General features: G+C 41.7%; 1 protein-coding gene across 1 annotated transcript in view; it reads right to left on the bottom strand.

The window, feature by feature from the left end:
* Positions 1 to 18,112, bottom strand: part of GPR1 (G protein-coupled receptor 1) — a 26,643-nt gene extending 8,531 nt beyond the window's left edge. Inside the window, exons 1-2 of the mRNA XM_032414809.1 lie at positions 18,021 to 18,112; positions 1,718 to 1,780 (exon numbers count right to left, since the gene is read on the bottom strand). The gene's annotated coding sequence lies outside the window, so the exon portion shown is untranslated. The remainder of the gene's footprint in view (positions 1 to 1,717; positions 1,781 to 18,020) is intronic.
* Between the last annotated feature and the right edge of the window lie 3,086 nt (positions 18,113 to 21,198).

Here is a 21,198-nt window from a genome sequence, read left to right as displayed (position 1 = left end):
GAGAGGGAACACAAGCAGGGGGAGTGGGAGAGGGAGAAGCAGGCTTCTCGCTGAGCAGGGAGCCCGATGCGGGACTCGATCCCAGGACCCCGGGATCATGACCTGAGCGGAAGGCAGACGCTTAATGACTGAGCCACCCAGGCGCCCCTCAACTTTTAAACTTTTAAATGTAGCTCGGCTATAGAGGGAAGCATTTTGTTTATCTACCTTGACAAAACACAAAGATTCCTTCTGGCAGAACATTTGGTGAATGCAAAGGGGTTTAATTTAGTTCCATAGTGATGAGTTAGATGGATTTTTATGGACAATTGCAAAAGTCTTAAGAAAAGTTAGTCTCTAATGTACTTGGAACAGAGAAAAAGATTTGATGTTGCTGATCTTTGTCTATGAGGATTGCCCTTGTAGAGTTCCCCCATCAACCCTGGTAAGAAAAGAACTTGAGAGCTGAATGTGCCTCCTGTGAAAACCTTGAGGGAACATGTATTTTGCTTCTGAATGGACGACAGGAATGAGTAGAAAGAATCGATGGACATGACAGAGAAACTCTGGTGAATACCATAGATCCATGACCCGGGAAACTTTATTTTCCAAGCGCTGTCTTCTTAGGGAAGAGAGATTTTTTTTTTTTTTTTTTTAAAGAAGGGGGGGGGGGGGGGGGGGGGGGGGTTATTTGGAGGCATTGCTCAATATTTTCCACTAGCTATCAAATATAAACTCTATACCACACCCCAGGTTGTATTCAAGATGTTTGACACCGGGAGAATATTTTGCTGCCCTTTGGATGAACAATCTCTACTTGGAAGATGCTGCAGTATAGCAATGTTTTATAAAGATACTCTGTTGATTCGGTCAAGGGAAGCAAAGGAGGTTTAAATTGGAACAAAAGGTTGGGTTGTTCCAATCGGAGGAGATGGAGCAGTGATTTTCATATCGCTTCTCCCACCCCAAGCCCTGGCATCACATAGCCATTAATAGAGAAACATCTCGCCTATCTGTAGTTCTTATGTCGTTTATTACTTAATGTCAGACATTAAGATAAATAACAACAGTCCTTGGCATGCTAGGAAGATGGAAGTATTTTGGTTTGGCTCAAAAAAGACAACAAAAAAAGGGGAGTGTTCTGGTAATGAAGCCCTTGAATGTCATGTTTAGTATTTGGATTTTATCCCGTTGCCAGTTGGGAGCAAGTAAGAATGTGTGCAGCAGGGAGTGACCCCACGGAACCTTTGTTTTTGTAAAGATTGTCTGGCAGCGGTTTGGGAGAATGTCACCATGACTGAAGCCAAAGATGGAAGGGCCTTAGGCATGAGAGTGAGAATAAAGATGAGGGAGACATCTTTGATAGACTTTCATCTGGGAAATTAATAGACGCTTTCAGGAAGCTTAGCTAAACTGAGTATAACCTTCACAATGACTTTTTTATTGAGTTGGCATTAAAATGAACCTCAGATAGGAAAGCTAACTAATTTTAGGCATACAAATGTTTTATTCACTTTTAAAGGCAGTGGGGTTGGGAGAGAGTTCTTCCTTTATGTGAAAAAAAAAAACAAAACAGTTGAATTCCGTGGAAATGAAATGATACCTATTTTCATTCTGTTGGGGTCCAGGTCTTTTCATAAAAAGGCACCTGCAGGCTGATTGCAAGTCTAAACCCCAGGTTCCGCTTGAACAGTTGAAGAGGACACAGTACATATTTGCAAAGTCAACACCTACTTACGTCTCCGTTGTTTCAATGCTTCACCCAGAAATTCGTGTCCGGAGTCGTATAATCTGTATGGCTCTGTGGATTGCTCGGAGAAAACAGTGAACGATTAGCTTTGGGTCAGGGAGAAACTTGCAGGCTTAATTTGTTTACGAGACTTTGAGCTAATGAACACACAGGTATAATTGAAATACTCAGCAATAAAGTGGTCCATGGGCTCTGGAATCACAATGCCTGTTATCTGATCCCAGTCCCACCTCTTCCTGGCTCTGGAATCTTAGACATATCACCTCCTACCTCAAAACCTCTGCTTCCTCGCTTGTAAAATGGTATAGGAATGGCACTAACTCTTAGGGTGGCTGCAATCATCACATAAGGAAATCCTCAAAAAGAGGCTTACTCAGGATCTGGCACAAAAAGCATATTCATGATTTGATTATTGATTGTTGCCAGTTCAGGACTAAATCGAGCACACAGTGGAGGGGGAGGTAGAATAGAAGAGGACTTGTTTGTGTTACTTCATGAAAAGTGTGAGAAGAGGGGCCTCTGGGGTGGCTCAGTCGGTTAAGTGTCTGCCTTCGGTTCAGGTCATGATCTCAGGGTCCTGGGATTGAGCCCCACATGGGACTTCCTCCTCAACAGGGAGCTTGCTTCTCCCTCTCCTCCCAGCTTGTGCTCTCTCTCGCTATCTCTCTCTCTCAAATAAATAAATAAAATCTTTAAAAAAAAAAGTGTGAGAAGATTTTAATCAGAGATTTAAAAACTTGTTTTGGCAGAGGAGAGCCTGGGTGGCTCAGTCTGTTAAGTGTCCGACTCTTGATTTTGGCTCAGGTCATGATCTCAGAGGGCCTGCTTAAGAGTCTCCCCCTCCCTCTCCCTCTGCCTCTCTCTCTCTCTCTAAAAAATTAAATAAATAAAACTAAAAAAAAAAACTTGTTTTGGGGGCACCTGGCTGGCTCAGTCAGAAGAGCAAGCCACTCTTGGTCTTGGGGTCATGAGTTCAAGCCCCACGTTGGGAGTAGAGATTACCTAAATAACTTTTAAAAGTATAAATAAATAAATACTTGCTTTCTTTTGGGGCACCTGGGGGGCTCAGTCGGTTAAGTGTCTGCCTTCGGCTCAGATCATAATCTTAGGGTCCTGGGATTGAGCCCTACATCCAAGCCCCACAACCAGCTCCCTGCTCAGTGGGAAGCCTACTTATCCCTCGGCCCCTCCCCCCTGCTTATTCCCGTACACTCGCATTCTCAAATAAATAAAATCTTTTTTAAAAAACTTGTTTTGTTTTGTGGGCTTCATATTTTTAAAAATATTAAATCTGTATGGAGTTCACACATTGTTAGATGCCTGCCTTCTGAAGGTGTTTGAGTTGGGGGCCCCCCTGTGTCTAGCCCTCAGATACCATTATTATCCCCATATCTGGCCGAGAGTGGTGAAAAATGGAATACTATAGAGCATTATATTCCTCTTACTTCTCTCTTTTAAATAAGCTACCTATTTACTTTTGAATAAGGATATGGTCCAGGCCTTTTTACTTTTTTCATTCTTTTTAAATGTAAGCTCTATGCCAAACATGGGGTTCGGACTCATGACACTGAGATAAAGAGTCGCGATCAAGACTCACGTGTTCTACCAACTGAGCCAGCCAGGCACCCCAACACAGTCTAGGTCTTTATCTCACTTCTTTCCAAATTTTACCCAGAGTCTGGGAGAATCACCACCATCAATAACGTAATGTTTCAAAACCTTGGTCATAGCAAAGAGAAAACCCCAAATCAGTATTTCCTTGAAAAGGGATTTTTCAAGTAATTTTTTAGCAGAAGGAATGCGGGTACTGAATTTGAAAACCTCGATGGCACAGGACTTGTGTAACTTTATTTTTGTAGGGCATATGACTACACAGCTGCTAGAGACCCGAATTTTCCCAATTTATGTTTTGGATATTTTCATTCACATAAATGGTCAACACTAAAGCTTTCATCTTTTTAAATGTCTTCTGACAGTATTATGTCTCCTGAAGAATTGATTTTGGCAGCAGGAGTCACAACAGGGCACCTCACCGATTACACGACCTCTCATAAGTAGGTACCACCCATGGTTTAAATTCCGAAACGTCAGGGGCACCCAGCATAACTCTGTGCAGCCTACCATAACATACTGGTTTTCTATCTCATCATTACTTGGCACTGAAGACGTCCTGCTTCTCAGTCACGTATTGCCAATGACATTTACAGAAGTCCAAGGGGAATACCCAATTTAGGGTGGAAACTGAATGGGCAGCCACTGGAGTCTTACTTTAATTCATACTAAGACGTTTCCTTTGTTAAGGAGAGAGAAGGCCTGGGCGCCTTGGTGGCTCAGTCGGTTAAGCGTCAGACTGTTGGATTCGGCTCAGCTCGTGATCTTATAGGTCCTGAGATGGAGGCTCGCATCAGGCTCTGCTCTCAGTGGGGAGTCTGCTTGAGATTCTCTCCCTTTGCCCTGTCCCCACTCGCATGCTCTCATGCTCTCATGCTCTCTCCCTTGCTCTCTAAAATCAATCAATCAATCTTAAAAAAAAAAATTAAAAAGGAGAAAGAAGGCTATTCTAAAGAAGGAACAGAAATCAAGGGACTTGCAGAATAGACTGAATTTGTAGCCACTTCACAAAACAATACTGTGTATCACTGGGAGAGGTGGTAAGTGAACTTGGTCAAGGAGTTGGAAAGGAAACTTGTTTTGGTTGCAACAGTAAAGTTTTTTCAACACCCAGCAAAAATGTGGGGGCTGGAGGGAAGGGCAACAATTCTCAAACTTCCGCCCATTCATGTAAGATTATGCCTGACAATATTTTTGCCTTTTTCCCCTCCCTGGGAGGACATGGGAGGGGGTGTGGGATAAAATGTAGTCGCAGAAGATAAAATAAAGCCTAAGTTGAAAGTCTTGCCAACGGATCATTATCAAACAGTTGGGTTCCAGAACTGTTATTTTGATGGTTTAGAGCCGTTCTTCATGAACATTTAAAATGATTTTATGGTAATGAAAACAAAGCTGGCAGCCTCAGCCCCATCTTGTCATGGTCAATCCGCCTTAGGAGGAGTTTGTTAAGGTTGGCAAAACAGATTTCGAGAAGACCACTGGAAAGCGAAGGCAGCGTAAAAGGAAGGACTCGGGAGACTGAGGGGACTCGAAGCTATGTCTTTGTTGGCATGTTTGAAGCAAGCCAGCGAGAAAGGAAAACTGAAGGAGTCTGATAGCTGTCTGCAGATACTCGAAGATGAGGAAAAAGTGAGACATTTACTCTCTGTGTTTCTCATGTTGGAGCTAGGGCAAAAAAATGTTGGCATAACAGCCAGGAAAATTTTGGCTTAGTAGAAACAAGAATTTATAGCTGTTCAAAACGGAGAATGTTAGAAACCTACCAGCCAACAAATCGGGCAAACAGATGCATAGCATTGGGTGGGCACTGAGGGGGGTTTGGGCACAGGCTGGCTCCCTGATGGGGAGGCTCCAGAAGGCACGGAGGCATGCACGAAGGGGGGTCTTTAACTTCATCTTTTAAGAGCAAGAATCTATGACAACTGTTCTTGAGATTATTTTTGAGCCCTTATTTTCTATCTACTGATTAGGACACTGAAGACGAGGAAAATTGCTGAACTTGGAAAAACCATCGGCCAGCAAGCTGGCATCGTTCCAATTCTTATCCAAATTTGTGAATGTACATGTTCTTAACCTTTAGGCACCCCAGGCACAAGAAGCCTTTCTCAGGCAGGAGAGATTCTGAGAATGACACTGACTTTAGAGAATAATTCTACTTTCCTTTACTAGAGCGATACCTGTGGCTAAATGAAAAAAACAAAACAAAACAAAACAAAACAAAAAATGAAGCAGTCTTCCCTACAAACGAGGATTACTAGATAGGAGGAAGCTGAGAATGACATGAGAGCCTCTTGGGTTCTTTCTTAGACCTCCTCACCACTCACCACCTGCCACCCCCACCCCTAGGCGCAGGGGACCAGCCTGGGCACACAGGTTGTAACTCTGAACTCCTGTCGCAGATGCATATTAATCCTGTGTCATAGGCCCCTGTTTACCCAGAAACTATTCTGTTCCTGGGGCTGGTTCTGACCCTGCTGTTAAAGTCCCTGCAAAATATGGAAAAGTGAAGAACCAAACTATCTGACCAGGAACCTAAACCAACTCCCACATAGCTCCGTGGCTGGATGTCTGAGGACATTCATGCAAGTGCATAGTCTTCACGGCTCTGTAGCAGGTGAAGTCTCTCTTGGTGAACTGGACCATGTATGAACCCAGAGGACTGAATTTGCCAAAGGCTTCTCCTTTCCTCCTGGATTCACTGGGATTTCTTCGTGGCTTCCTAAGGCCAAGGGTACTTTCAAATGGCACGTACCCAGGTCCTAGCTTACTGCTTCGGGCATAGGACATGCATGAGAGAGAAGAAAATAAAAAAAAGGGGGAAGAAAACTTAAAAAAAAAAAGATTTATTTATTTATTTGAGAGTGAGAGAGAGACAGAGAGAGAACAAGCAGAGGGAGAGGCAGAGGCAGAGGGAGAGGGAGAAGCAGACTCCCCGCTGAGCTGGGAGCCCGATGTGGGGCTCGATCCAGGACCTGGAGACCATGACCTGAGCTGGAGGCAGACGCTTAACTATCTGAGCCACCCAGGCGCCCAGGGAAGAAAACTTTTAACCCAGTCTCTACTTCTGATCAAAGCCCTCCAACCAAACCTCACTGTGAGGCTCCATTTTGTCCAGAACCTTTGAAGGGAGCCAGGTTCATTATGGAAACAGTGTTCCCTAGATGTTAGCAAGACCCACTGTCACATCTCGAGTTTGCTTGTTTCTTTCTTTTTTCTCTTTTTAAAAGATTTTATTTGGGGCGCCTGGGTGGCTCAGTAGGTTAAGCACCTGCCTTCAGCTCAGGTCATGGTCCCAGGGTTCTGGGATCGAGCCCCAAGTTGGGCTCCTTACTAAGCAGGGAGCCTGCTTCTCCCTCTGCCTGCTGCTTTCCCTGCTTCTGTGTGCTCTCTCTCTCTGACAAATAAATAAATAAAATCTTAAAGAAAATAATAAAACAATCGTGAGCCATTTTACATCAAGACACTACTGTGGATAGTTTGTGATCTATCTCCAAACATCGGGGCATCTCACTCTATACATTCAAGGATTCCATTACAACTTACAATTATAATAATAATTTACTATTATCCCAGCCATGGGAATATTTCCTTATTGTTTGCCCCCTTAGCTCACCCAAGAGTTCAGATTGCATGATGTAGGGCCAAGATCAGAGTAAGGCAAGTGAGGCAGGGTCATGTAAGAGCAGGGCCAGATCCTGACTTCGCTTACAATTTTGATATTTTTTTGTTCAGCAGATGTTTTGCATCCATTTTGATTGATGAGATTTTTGGTACCTGTGACAATTTTGTGTCAATTGCTTCATCCTATAGTGTTGGCCCTGCCATAACACTTGACCCCATTTAAGTCCACAGGTACCAAGTAGCCTGGTGTGTTGAAAATGCTTTGGAACTAAGGAGAGATGGTTGTAAGTCTTAGTTCTGCATGTTACTAGCTGCATGACTCTGGATGAGTCACCTTCCCACTGGGGACCCCAGCGGTCTCCTCTGGAAAATACAGGGGACATTTAATTTTAAACTTTTATGAGAAGCGCAAAGATGGCAGGACAATGTATTCTAGCTCTTTAACTACCCTCCATGTCTCCAAGTAGCACCAAATCTGGTGCTTTGCACAGAGTGGGCATTCAAAAAATGTCTTCTAGTCCATGTTTTTTTGCACATTGAAACAAAATTATAGACCAAGGTCCAAAAGGAAAAGCCCACACAAATTAGAAACATTCTGCAAATAAAACCGAAACTTCCCCAAACAAGAACATTGTCCCTCCCTCTTTCTTCCCAGAAAAAAAAAAAAAAATTAAAATCATTGCTCTCTGATTTATTTAATTATGGCAAATTCTTTTTTTTTCCGGGAAATATTCTATTCAAATTTTTCAGGTTTTGAGTGAAGCAGACTTGCGTAATCATCCAGCCCTCAGGGATTTCTTTCCATCTAAAGATACTAGTACCACCCTAATGAGTCAGATTTCATAAAATGTAACATCTGTGAGAAAAGGTTATAAACATGCAGTGGTGCCCAAAACAGCTGTGGGACTGCGGAAGAAATAGAATCTCCACTGCCTAGCTAGTTCTTTATATTTGTGTTTGCGTAACGAGAAGGTAAGGAGAGAGAGCATTTATATACTCCCCTCTTCCTTCCTTGACTAAGAAAGAAAAAAAAATAAATGAAGAAGGAAGGAAGAAAGGAAGGAAGGGGGAAGGAAGGAATATCATCAGACCCTGGTCCAGTGGTAAAACCTAGGACTGTATTTTAAGAGCTTTCTTTTTTTCTTAGTTCATCTTACAAGAGGCAGCTTTTCCATTTACTTACTGTCTATAGTGGTAGAAATGAGAGGGATGAACCACTTCTGAGGTCTCTTAACTATATTATTTTGTAAATTGGTCCTGGACACAGTAACTATACAATAAAATAATCTGCATTTATTTAATATCTTTCTTTCATCTTTGATATGATTCACCTTGTCCCAGAGACAGAGGTCTGGTATTTGAGGGAAAGAAAAGGGATCTTGTGAAAGTCATTAAATACAGTGGTACGGGAGAAAGAATGGACGTATGCATATATCTGCACTGTTCCTATCGACTCAGTACTTGGAGAACTCAAAAGCTAAGTGCTTCACCTGGTACTCAAATCAGAAAATATCTTGGCACCTATACAAGTCCTATAATATATCTTCAAAGAAACATAATATAAGCAGTTTGTTTCCTGGCAAGGAACTTAGAAGGAACTCCGTAACAAACCACTTGATACAATAAAAAAAAAAATTTTTAATTTTACTTTTAGCAAAGGTTCCTGTATCTTTTCTGTTCATCATGGATTTCCTCTAACAAGGCAAAGGTAGACAAACCATTTTAACCTGAAGTCCAATTACAGAAAGTTATTAAAAGCAGAAAAAGCAGGCGCCTGGGTGGCTCAGTCAGTTAAGCATCTGCCTTTGGTTCAGGTCGTGGTCCCAGGGTCCTGGGATCGAGTTCCGCATCGGGTTCCCTGCTCAGCGGGGAGTCTGCTTCTCCCTCTGCCCCTCCCCCTGCTTATGCTTTCTCCGTCCCTCTCTCTCTAATAAATAAATAAAATCTAAAGCATGGCAATTCTAAGTTCATCTTTAAAACCACCATACAAGAGTGCCTGGGTGGCTCATTCAGCTAAGTGGCTGCCTTCAGCTCAGGTCATGATCCCAGGGTCCTGGGATGGAGCCCCGCATCGGGCTCCCTGCTCAGAGGGGAGCCTGCTTCTCCCTCTGCCTCTGCCACTACCCCTGCTTGAGCTCTCTCTCTCTCTCAAATCTCTCAAATTAATAAATAAAATCTTAAAAAATAAAATAAAACCACCATACAGAGTCATATTAATAGTAACCATAGAGGGCTTGAGTTGAAGACACTTTAGTTTTGCTTGCGTTCAAGATAATCAAGTTTTGAAGGTTCTGAAAAGAGATATTCAGAATGGCCTTCCTATTACTTCTTAAAAAATCTAATTTCAGGGGCACCTGGGTGGCTCAGTTGTTAAGCATCTGCCTTCGGCTCAGGTCATGATCCCAGGGTCCTGGGATTGAGCCCAGCATTGGGCTCCCTGCTCCGCGGGAAGCCTGCTTCTCCCTCTCCCACTCCCCCTGCTTGTGTTCCCTCTCTTGCTGTGTCTCTCTCTGTCAAATAAATAAATAAAATCTTAAAAAAAAAAATCTGATTTCACCATACTGACCTGGAAAATAGGACTTCAAGGCAGTGTCCAGAATGTTCGTTAGAAATTACCTGTCTTCTCTCACTTCAGAATTCACTTGTTAAGCCACACCTGCATTAAACTTCATGCCAGTTACTATATAAAACAAATCATCTCCTGACAGGTTTTCCTAGTTGGTAATGTGCTTAGGCAGCAATTACAGGCCCTGAATTTTTTTCCTAAGATGGGTTTGGTAAGCCTACATCAAAGAGATAGAGAAGATGGGCTAATGGCTTGTTCAGTGCCTTTTTATCATCCAAGAGAAGGGAATTGATGTGGTCTCCCTGAGCGGGGTCCCAGCCCAGCACCTCCACTCACATTTCCACGATATGCACCATTCACCAAAGGCACTGTGACTAGTGTCCTGTGGCAACCTGTTCTGACATTTAGACATGCTAAATTTCTGCACCAAACTAAGACTTCTCCTTGACCGTGAGCTCTATGTGAGTCCACAAAGGGATGTGACTGCTTTAAAAAAAGGGGGGGAAAAGGTGAATTTGTCCTTGAAATGTTCTAATAGAATTAAGGGAGTGTTTGTCCAACTCTGCTTGAACTGGTCAGGTTGCACCTGGGAGTATTGTATTCTTTTCTGCGAATTACAGTTTCAGAGGAACAATGATAAACTGGAACATGTCCAGAAAAGAGACAACAGGACAGAGAGAAAGCTTAAAATTACATCATGTGAGGAACGCTGAATGAATTGGTGGAAGCGATTAATTCTAGAAAAGAAAGGACAGGATAACTTTTTTTTTTTAATTTATTTTTTTGGTAAGCTCTGTACCCAACATGGGGCTCAAACTCACAACCCTGAGATCAAAAGTCACATGCTCTTCTGACTGAGCCAGCCAGGTGCCTCAGAGCAGGATAACTTTTTTCAGATGGTTCAAGATCTGGTATGCAGATGAGGGAACTTTTATCTGACCAGAGAGCAAAACTAAGGACATGAGAAAAAGACACATTTTAGCTCAACCCAAGGCAAAACTTCCTAAAGATGATAGTTGTTGAGATGTTTATTCATTTTAACAATATCTGTCAAAAAACATTTTAGAAAATATTTATTGAGCATCTACTATATGTTCTAGGCCCTGAACAAATAGTAGTGAATAGCGGTGAACAGAACCCATGGAGCTTTCATTCTAGTGCAAAGCTGTGTCAGATCATGGCACATTTCTCATACGTGGAGGTGTTTAATGAGGCAACCACAAATTGAGAGTTTTGTAGGAGGACACCAGGAATTAAGTGTGACCGGGCCTGATGCTGTCTAAAGCTCTGCCAACCCCGAAACTCTAATGCTATACCTGATACAGTTTGCTGGTTCTCCCGGCCGTTGGTCAGGATGTACGGTTCTGATTCTGTGGCTTAACCACAGTCTCCTGCTAGTACACGCGCACATGCAGGGCCTCCTTCACGAAGTGGTTTTGGAGGGATGGGGTGCCAGGAAGGATAAAAGTATGCCATGTAATGTACCGTGATGGGAAACAATTTTCTTATATCTCATTTTCACCCCCAAAGATGTAGCTGCCATTTCTCTTTGTTTTCATCTTTTTCAACTTGCCCTTATTAGTTGGGGAAGGGGAGTTCTCCCTTTACAAACCAATTTCTATTCTTTAATCTCTTTGAAAGAGGGTGAAGTTAGTATGACCAAAGATTATAGAATTATTGGGGTGCCTGGGTGGCTTAGTCGGTTAAGTGCCTGCCTTTTGATTTCGGCTCAGGTCATGCATGGCACTTAACCGACTAAGCCACCCAGGCATCCCAATGTTAGTGCTTCTGTCTGACTTCTGATTTCGGCTCAGGCCATGCATGGTCTCAGGGTTGTGGGATTGAGCCCTGCATTGGGCTCCGTGCTCAGGGGGAGTCAGCTTGAGATTCCCTCTCTCCCTCTCCTTCTGCCCCTCCCCCTGCTCACACGCGAGCACTCGCTCTCTCTCAAATAAATAAATCTTTAAAGATCGTAGAATTATTGTCTGTTAAAGTGAAATGAGATGTCAGAGACAATTTAATCTAGTCCCTTCATTTTATACATGAGAAAAACAGAGAGTTAGTAGAACACATAAATACCTGAATATGGAGTGGTGGGGGTAGAAAAAAAATCCCTGAATACCTAAGACAGAAGCACTAATAATTACTAGGATTTTAGGCAAAATATCTACTTTGGGTCCAGAAAGTTTTATAAAGAATCATGCAGAGCTTCTAGAAATTACACAGTTAATATTGATATTTATTTTACTGGATGCATAAAGTAGTAGCTTAGACCCAGTCAAAGGTAGAATGTAAACTAGAAGATATATCTGAAGAGGGTACCTAAAATGTAGCACAGCGAGACAATGAGATGGAAAATAGGAAAGAAAGGCTAAAATATAAAGGACAGAGAGTAAAGCGGTCTAACATATTATCAAATCAACGTGGCAGAAGGAAATAAAGCTTTGTGCTAACCAGGGGGTTAAAAGTAGGACCGCAGTCAAAGTCTAGTTGATATGTGGGTGTTTTGAGCATCTAAAAATAGGATTATAAAATAATGCCCATAATATTCCTTTTTAAAAAAAAAAGATTTTATTTATTTATTTATCAGAGAGAGAGAGAGGGCACAAGCAGGGGAAGTGGCAGGCAGAGGGAGAAGCAAGCTTCCCACTGGGTAAGGAGCCCGAGGCGGGGCTCGATCCCAGGACCCTGGGATCATGACCTGAGCTGAAGGCAGACCCTTAACTGACTGAGCCACCCAGACGCCCCCATGATATTCCTGATCAGGACAGAGGATGACTGATTTGGGGATCATTCAATCTGGCGATTCTGGACAAGGACAGGGACACCTTTGTTCTGCCCTGATAGCATCCATAGGCCCTTCCATCTTCAATTTAAGAAGAAGGGTCATGTTTGAAAACAGGATCCCTTTGGCCTTCACCAAATATGGAACAACTCCCTAAGAGAATAAAATTGGAAGACAAAAACTCACTCTAGAAGGAAATTGGGACCATGATTCTAAGACCTTTTGTAAAATTATGAAATGCTTGGAAATTTCTTATACCGATCATGTTTCTGGTATCTACTATTCTCCTCTGGTAATTAACAGTAAAAGATTTTAAGGTAAAAATAAATGTTTGTGGAGCAAAGAATACAGCAGTTGGACAGATGTGCAACAAGAAAAGTGGGTAGAGTCAGCTGCTGAGGGAGAGGGAGGTGTCTGAGTTGCTGGGGCTCCTCATGGATAAGGAGAGAAAACAGGAGCTGTTTTGAGCCTGGCTCGGAGGCTGAATAGCGGACAAAGACAAGTGGGATTCTCCAGCAAGGCAATCAGTGAAATCTACATGATGTCTTACGCCTGAATATATATATATTCAGATATGAATTGACAGTATATGTAGATTCCTCCTAATAGCTCAAAAGCTGGATGGAGTTATATTTCTGGCAATATGGTACTCTAGATACTCTAGGTATTCTTTAAACACTTTTCACTACAAAACCTTGAAAAACACTGGATTAAACATAACAAAATCATCTTTTTAAATGTATGGCTGAGCTGGCAAGAAAGTAAGGATATTTCTTAGTGGCCTGAACTGAAATGGGGGGAATCAAGAATGCAGAGAAACATCAAAGCCATGGCTTATGCAACCTTTCCTTTGTTGTTACCACCTTGCAAAGTTCAGAAGGTATAATGTAGGACCTGGAAATTTCCTTAAATGCCTGGAACCAATAAGTCTCCTAGTTTTTAGCGAGGGGCGCTGATGCATGTTGGGGGCACACTTTCAACTCTGCCTTAGCCTTCATTTTCTGCTCACAGAACCTTCAAGTTCATCCAAGGTGAAAGCTTAGGGCCTTTTCATGGCTTTCTTGGCAATGCACAGAACCCTGGGCACGAGCAAAACCCTATACTTGCATGTGGCCTTCTTGATTCTCAGGTATACGTCAGAGCCTGTCAAAGCCTCTCGGTATATCTCATTCCTCAAGTCTTTATTTTAAAGCTTTTGGTTAGGGGTGCCTGGGTGGCTCAGTCAGTTAAGCATCGACTCTTTGTTTTGGCCCAGGTCATGATCTCAGGGTCTTGAATGGAGCCCTGGATTCGGGGTATCATCTTCCTCCTTCTCCCTCTGCCCCTCACGCGCACATGCACTCTTTCTCAAATAAATGAATAAATAAATCTTAAATTTTTTTTTAATAAAGTATTTGCTTAGTCTAATGCTTTCCCTCAACTGGTATCCATTTCCTCAGGCAGCTGCAAAGCTAAATGACTGCCTGTTATTATTTTCAATAAATGCTTACGGGAAAAAGCTTTTCACCGTAGGTGAGCTGACTTGGATCAAATATGGATAGTCTTGCAAGTGAGGCTTTGCAGGGAGCCACCAGACAGGTACATAATAATTCTCTGGGAATGAAGCTTTTAAGGAGTTCCCAAACTACTTTCTGTTCCTTTCAGTTGCTACCAGGCTGCTGGTCTTCACTGGAATGCAGGTTGTTAGTTTTCAAGAAGACTGCAAAGCAGGGTAAGACTAGAGCAAGTTACACGTGCCACACAGCTCACTTCTTTTACTGAGATTAAGCCATTTTCAATTTTGTTGTTTTTGTTTGATTTTGACGAACACTCCCAGATTGTTGCAAGCCTTTGGATAAATATCAGAGTTCTGAAAAAGTCAAATCAGACCATTTTGCCAGTTCCTTGCTGCTTTGTGGAGGAGAGAGTTTTCTGAGGTCCTTCCTCTGCTAGTTTTGCTCATGTCACCTGGATGGGGAGTTTGAATAGGCATATTTTGTGCATATGGGAACCACATGGCTCAAAAAGCATGGTGTTCTTTAAAAAATTAGGCTTAGGGGTGCCTAGGTTAAGCGTCCGACTCTTGGTTTCAGCTCAGGTCATGATCTCAGGGTCGTGAGATCAAGCCCCGAGTCAGGCTCTGTGCTCAGTTCCGAGTCTGCTTGAGATTCTCTCTCTCCCTCTACCCCTCCTGCTCACCCTTGCTCTCTCTCTCTGAAATAAATAAATAAATCTTTAAAAAGAGTTAAAAAACAAAAAATTAGGCTTATTAAGTCTAAGAATAGTAATATAGTCCACTTACTAGTTAAACTCCTATGGAAACATGTATATTTTTTCCCCCACCTTCTTCTCCTTCCTAAACTTGCTTTAGTTGTAGAGACTATAAAAGTGAATGAATGAATAAATGAGTGAATCAATCAATCAGTCAAATTTGTGACTCATCAAAGGGTCCAGTACAGGGACTTAAACACAATGAATATTCAAGGAATGGTGCTGAATCAAAACATATGGGCTCAAAATAGGCAAAATCGACCAATTCTCTATTATATTTTATCCTCACGTAACACTAAATCTTTAGCTTTAAAAGTTGTAAATTTTATGTTGATGATTTCCCACTTCCTTTAATGTTTATGGGATAGATCTTTGTTTGGGTGGAAAATGAGTACTATGATATACTTTTAGCAGTAAATTCTTTCCATGAAACAAGGGAAAAAAGGAGAGAGGAGGGATGGAGGGAAGGAGAGCGGGAGAGAGAAAGATACTCCTGTCCCTTGTCAAGGTGGTGGCCACTGACAAATTTTGAAAGTATTTGACTAATACCTAGCAGAGACAATTATTTTCCATCAGAAAACTTATAACTAGCTCAACTGAAGGACATTAGTTAAAGAAGCCTGTCTGGAAATAATCTGAAAAGATCTTTGTGTCTCATGTCTTCCTTAATTTGTTATAATGAATGAGTCATAATATTTTAAGAGGATTAGAGCTGCTTATAATGAGTGCTACATTTAAAGGACTAAAGAAGCTTTAGTAACAATATCATATAATATGATTATGGTACAACATAATATGATGGGACAAGATAATATGATTCTTTCATTTCCTGTTTTCACTAGCAAATTACAGAAAAAACACAAAGCAGCTTTTTGTTTCGTTCTTTGCTAGAGAAGAAAATGTGAAGGTTAAGTAGTATCTAGCTATATATACACACTCACACAGGCACAAATACTGAGTTAACTCGATTTTATAAATATGTAATAAAATTGGTGTCATAAATCATTTTATCTCTTCTCTATGATTCTCCTTTATTAATAATGAATATAAAAGTGGGCCTTCAATGACTATGCTAGCAAAGATAGTCCACATCTTTGAAAATTGTTTCATCTGTATTAATACTTAAAATCATTGAATTAAAAGCAAATGGTATTTTCCTCAGTTCTTGTGACTTAATGTCAAAACACTGAAAATTTGAAAAACAGGAAGATTCTTCAAGACATCAGACCTGTTCTGTTTAGCCTTTGTCAAGGAAAAACAAATAGAAGCGTAGTTCCAGGTTAAAAGAGAAAAGAGGGGTGCCTGACTGGCTGTGAGTGGAACATGCAACTCTGGATCTGGGGTCATGAGTTCAAGACCCACATTACATGTAGAGCTTGCTTTCTTTTTCTTTTTTAAAGCTTTTATTTATTTATTTGAGAGAGAGAGAGAGCACAAGGGAGAACCCGAGCTGGAGGGAGAGACAGAGGGAGAAGCAGGCTCCCCGCTGAGCAGGGAGCCCACCCGGGGCTCGATCTCGGGACCCTGAGATCATGACCTGAGCCGAAGGCAGATGCTTAACCCACTGAGCCACCCAGGCGCCCCTAGATCTTTCTTTAAAAAAAGAAAAAAAAAAAAAGAAAAAAAATGTAATCTGTGACAATTGGTTAGATATTGATTTTTTGCCTTTATTTTTTTTTTTAAATGAGGTATAGTTACTACATAGTCTAGATCCCAAACTTGTTGCCCAAGCTTGTGGGAGAGCCATCAAGAGACAGAGTCCAATGAGCAGCCCTTCAGAGGCCGCTGCTCCTGCATAGAGCTCCTTTCTGGGGCCATGCCCTTCTAGAGTGGCTCACCTGCAGTGAGGATCAGAATGGAAGTAGAAAGGCCTGGCCATGGTGGCCTCGTGGGGGAAAATTCTGATGGGTCCATTTTAGCTTCACAGGTCCACCTCTCGCTATGGTTGCTAGTCCTACCTTGCAGCTCAATTTCTCCCCCTGCCCAATTGTCTTTCCACCTTCCACACACAGGTATTGATCCTAAGGACACAATCTAATATCCAATCATTAAACTCTGTCTCTGAGTTTTCTTCTAGAAGAACTCAACCTGTGACACGAGATGGATATCGGACAACCTCTAGGAGCGCCTGGGTGGCTCAGTCCTTAAGTGTCTGCCTTCGGCTCAGGTCATGACCCCAGGGTCATGGGATGGAGACCCGCACCTGGCTCCCCGCTCCACGGGAGGCCTGCTTCTCCTTCTCGCACTCCCCCTGCTTGTGTTCCCTCTCTTGCTGTGTCTCTGTCAAATAAATAAATAAAATCCTTAAAAAAAAAAAAAAAAGACAACCCCTAAATGAGGAACTTTTTTTTTTTTTAAGTTCTGTTTTCTTTAAAAATGCCAATGTCATCAAAGACAAAGAAAGGCTATGGAAATGTTCCAGATTAAAAGAGACTAAAGACGCATGGCAACTAAATGTAATATATGATTCTGGACTGCATCCTATACTAGAGAAGAATAGAAGGCCAAAAAGGACATTATTGAAGCAATTGACAGAACTGGAACATGGATTAGGGATTGGCTAAAAGTATTGCATCAACTTAAAATTTCCTGTGATTATTAAGTATACAGCGATTATGTAGAAGAATATCCTTGCTCTTAGGAAATAGACACTAAAATATACAGGGAGAAGGGAGCTGGGAGGTATGTAACTTCCTCTCATATGATTCGGAAAAACTACATACACACATTACACAGACAGAACATAAACACAAATGGAGCAAAAATTTAACAATTGGTGAATAGAGGTAAAAAGGGATTTGAGAGGATTCTTTGAATTTTTCTTGTAACTCTTTTGCAAGCCTGAGATTATCTTCAAATAATAAGTTGAAAATACATAAATAATTACAGGTCAACCAGATATAGCAAAATGTTAATAATCGATCTAGATAATAAGTATGTAATTCTCTGTACTAGCCTTTCAACTTTTCTGAATGTTTGGAATTTTTCATAATAAAAAGTTGGAAAAAAACACAGGCCAGGATATTTGCTATGTCTCAACTCTTTAAGGCTTGCAAGACTATACCTTTTGGAACACTGTGCCCTGATTTCAGGTAGGGGCCACAGATTTAATGGTTACTTTATCTGTGATTAACTGAGAGCATGTATTAGCATACCAATTAGACGCTGAAAGTTCTCCCCTCTCTAAAGTAGAACTCTTTAAATCATTATTTACCTCCTCTCTCTAAGAAACCCCATTAGATGTACGGTGTAAGCTCTGAGTACCCAAACTTTGTCTTTTTTTAGTCTCTGCTATATCCTTAGTTGCTAGAACAATTCCCAGCACTTGAAATATGCTCAATAAATACCCGTTGAAAGAACAAGTGAGGAAGATCTTAGATAAATATAGACTTGGGTGTAAGTCAATAATTTTACCTATGAAACATCAACCTCTATCATTATCGTCAAAATTTGCTTACTTTCTCCTTCTTATTCCAAGTTGGGACCATCAGAATTCTGGAATTATCTCAGCAACCAAGTCGTTTATCTGGATAAACCTGAGCCAGGAAATAGCTTGAGGCAGTGCTGCGGGGCTCCTGGAGGAAGCAAGCCTGTTGGGGCGGGAAGCGTAGAGTGACCTCGAGGAAGGAGGTGCGGCCGCCGCCGCTGCTGGGGACCTGCCAGGGGGAGAAGTCACCACACAGGACAGAGCTGACTCGGATCCCGGAGCACCGATGTTCCACCACATGTGGAGGAATGAAGGCAGCCAGCTAAAGGAAGCCGTGCGTCAGAGAATGTAGCTTATTTATTAGCCAAGGATGGACACTCACTCAGTAAGACCAGAAACAAAGAAAGCTGCAGGAACCGGATCAGCCAGGAGTCAGAATGCAGAAATCATGACTGGAGCAAGAACCAAGAGGAACCTAAACAGATGTGGAAATAGAGAGCAGTAGCCTGGCCATCAATTTTGTCTAATTTGGATGTTTGCCCGCATGGAGCTGGGTGGAAGTGTTAACCACGGAACAACAGCCTTCCCCTGATCACGTCCTCCTGGCAAACCACTGGTGCTCACTGATGGTGCTGGTGGCTAGAGGGGGCTCGGTCCCAGCTGGCAAGGGTCACCCTGGGACGCATGCTGCTGTTGTTTCGGGGCACCCTTTAGATTCTACTTGACTATACTGTACGGACTATTTCTACTCCCAGCTCAGAGTTAGAACACTTGGAGGAAAGTATAACCAAAAGCCTTCAACTTTTCATCCTTTATCCCCCTGTCAGTCCCCACCTTCTCATTTTCAAATCTAGAAAGCTGCTTGCTTCCTAGGCAACTTTTATTTAAAATAATTTGTTCAGGGGCGCCTGGGTGGCTCAGTCGTTCGGCTCAGGTCATGATCCCAGGGTCCTGGGATCGAGCCCCACATCGGGCTCCCTGCTCGGCGGGAAGCCTGCTTCTCCCTCTCCCGCTCCCCCTGCTTGTGTTCCCTCTCTTGCTGTCTCTCCCTCTGTCAAATAAATAAACAAAATCTTTAAAAAAAAAATAAATAAATAAAATAATTTGTTCAGGGACGCCTGGGTGGCTCAGTCAGTTAAGCGTCTGCCTTCAGCTCAGGTCATGATCTCAGGGTCCTGGGATCCAGCCCTGTGTCAGACTTCCTGTTCAGCGGGGAGTCTGCTTCTCCCTCTCCCTCTGCCCCCTCCCCTCAAATAAATAAAATGTCTAAAAAAATAAAATAAATAATTTGTTTAAATTTGTAATTAGTTATTTTACACTGAATAATAAAAAATTATCCATTTAACTAACAGACCCAACAAATATCTAAAGTGTTTTCCAGGTGACATCTTATCATACTGCTTACAAACACGCACACACACACTCCTTAACCTCTTGACACATTAAGTGGAACATTAGAATTAAAATCAGTACAGTGGTCTTAATACAGAAGTATACTGTAAGACATGATTTGTGATATGTAGGTGTCCTGAAAAATATGATTTATGGTTGTTGTGGTTTTTTAAAGATTTTTAAAAAATTTAAAGTAATCTTTACACCCAACATGGGGCTTGAACTCACAACCCCAAGATCAAGGGTCGCATGTTCTTCCAACCAAGCCAGCCAGGTCCCCCTATGGCTGGCTTTTATTTCAGAGATTTTACCCATTCACAGTGACAGTACTACATGTTTCTTCCATTTTTTTTTCCTTTGATCTATTTCATTAGAAAATACTCAGCCTATTGGCCTATAAGAGGATTTTACTAAAGATGTCACCAGTGTGGCCAAAAGCTGGGTTGTCATGGGATGAGTTATTACTCCAAAAGCGGACTAAGTTAGTAGACCTGTAAAGCGGAGGCAGTAAAACAACAAAAAGGTTTAACTTCCATGGATTAATGTATCATTTTGCAGTAAGAAAATTCTGGAAAAAAATTATTTTACTTTCATTACGAAATTTATGAGTTTGGTTTAGTATATATATACATATATATATATATATATTTTTATGTTGAATTACATATGAAGAGGGATTTAAGTTTTTCAGCATTTAGGGCCTGTCAGGAAAAATTGTGAAGGATACTGAAATGGGAAGACAGATTCTGAGTATCCTACCTGGTGTGTGTTTTCGGGTTCTCTGCCTGTTACTGTCTGAATATTTCACAATTGTTCACATTGTCGACAACTTATAATAAGCAAATGATCCTTGTCCACAGAAATATGAATGAATTGTGTCCAGTGGAATGCAATTGATTATTGCCCTGTGAATTACTAACCAGTTTTGCCAATTTTTGCAACTGTTTATAAACTCATTTCAACATTCCTGATGGCCTATATGTGTGACACTTTGAAATCTCTTTTTAACCCATGGCAACATCTTACTGATTCTATCATTCATTAATGAGTTAAATAAAACATTTGAGACATGTTAATTTTATATTTGTATATGAGTCATGATTTATCTGTTTAAAAAATTATCTTTTAATAGATCTGTAGTCCAAAAGTGTTGGTCTGACCTTGAGAGGACAATGAAGAGGGAGAGGAGGATGGGGGTGAGGTAAGGTTTTTAAAAAATGTATATGAAGTTTCTTTCTGGTCCACTCAATTTCCAAAACCTAAATTTACCTCCCACTCCTAGGATAATGATGGAACTGAACATCAAGATGGGGAAGCAGTCCCTCAGAGGAAAGGAGGGCTAAGTGGAATTCCAGACAAGCAGGGAAAGGCTTCAGGAGAGAAAATTCTGATAGCACTCCAAGTTTGGTATTGTGGATGCAAATTCTTTCTTTAAGGAATCCCAGACTCTCTTCCTTGCACCCCAACCTGTCCTCTTCAAGGACTGTGTGTTGGAAGCCAGGTCCCTAATACGACTGTTGGAATCGAGAGACCAATAAGCAAGATTAATAGAATTGCTTTGCATAGCCAGAACATTAACACAGTATTCAAATATGTACAGCTTTCTGTTTATCTCTCTCTCTTTTTTTTTTTTTTGCAGTCAGACTGAGGCTACTTTAATCGCTGCTGCAGCTACTCTAACCGAGGAAGGGAGCCAAGCCCATGCTCTAGCCGCCCCCAAACTACAGATAATTGGTTAGATGTGGCGTTTTGCCTGATCAACGCTGCAGTTCCAGAACACAGAATGTCTTCCTTGGCCCGAGGACACATATCTGGCT

Source organism: Phoca vitulina, unplaced genomic scaffold, assembly GCF_004348235.1.
Source record: "Phoca vitulina isolate PV1807 unplaced genomic scaffold, GSC_HSeal_1.0 scaffold1, whole genome shotgun sequence".
In the NCBI taxonomy this organism is placed as follows: domain Eukaryota; kingdom Metazoa; phylum Chordata; class Mammalia; order Carnivora; family Phocidae; genus Phoca; species Phoca vitulina.
The sequence above is the reverse complement of the archived record's forward strand: the minus strand, read 5'-3'. Positions and strand labels throughout refer to the sequence as shown.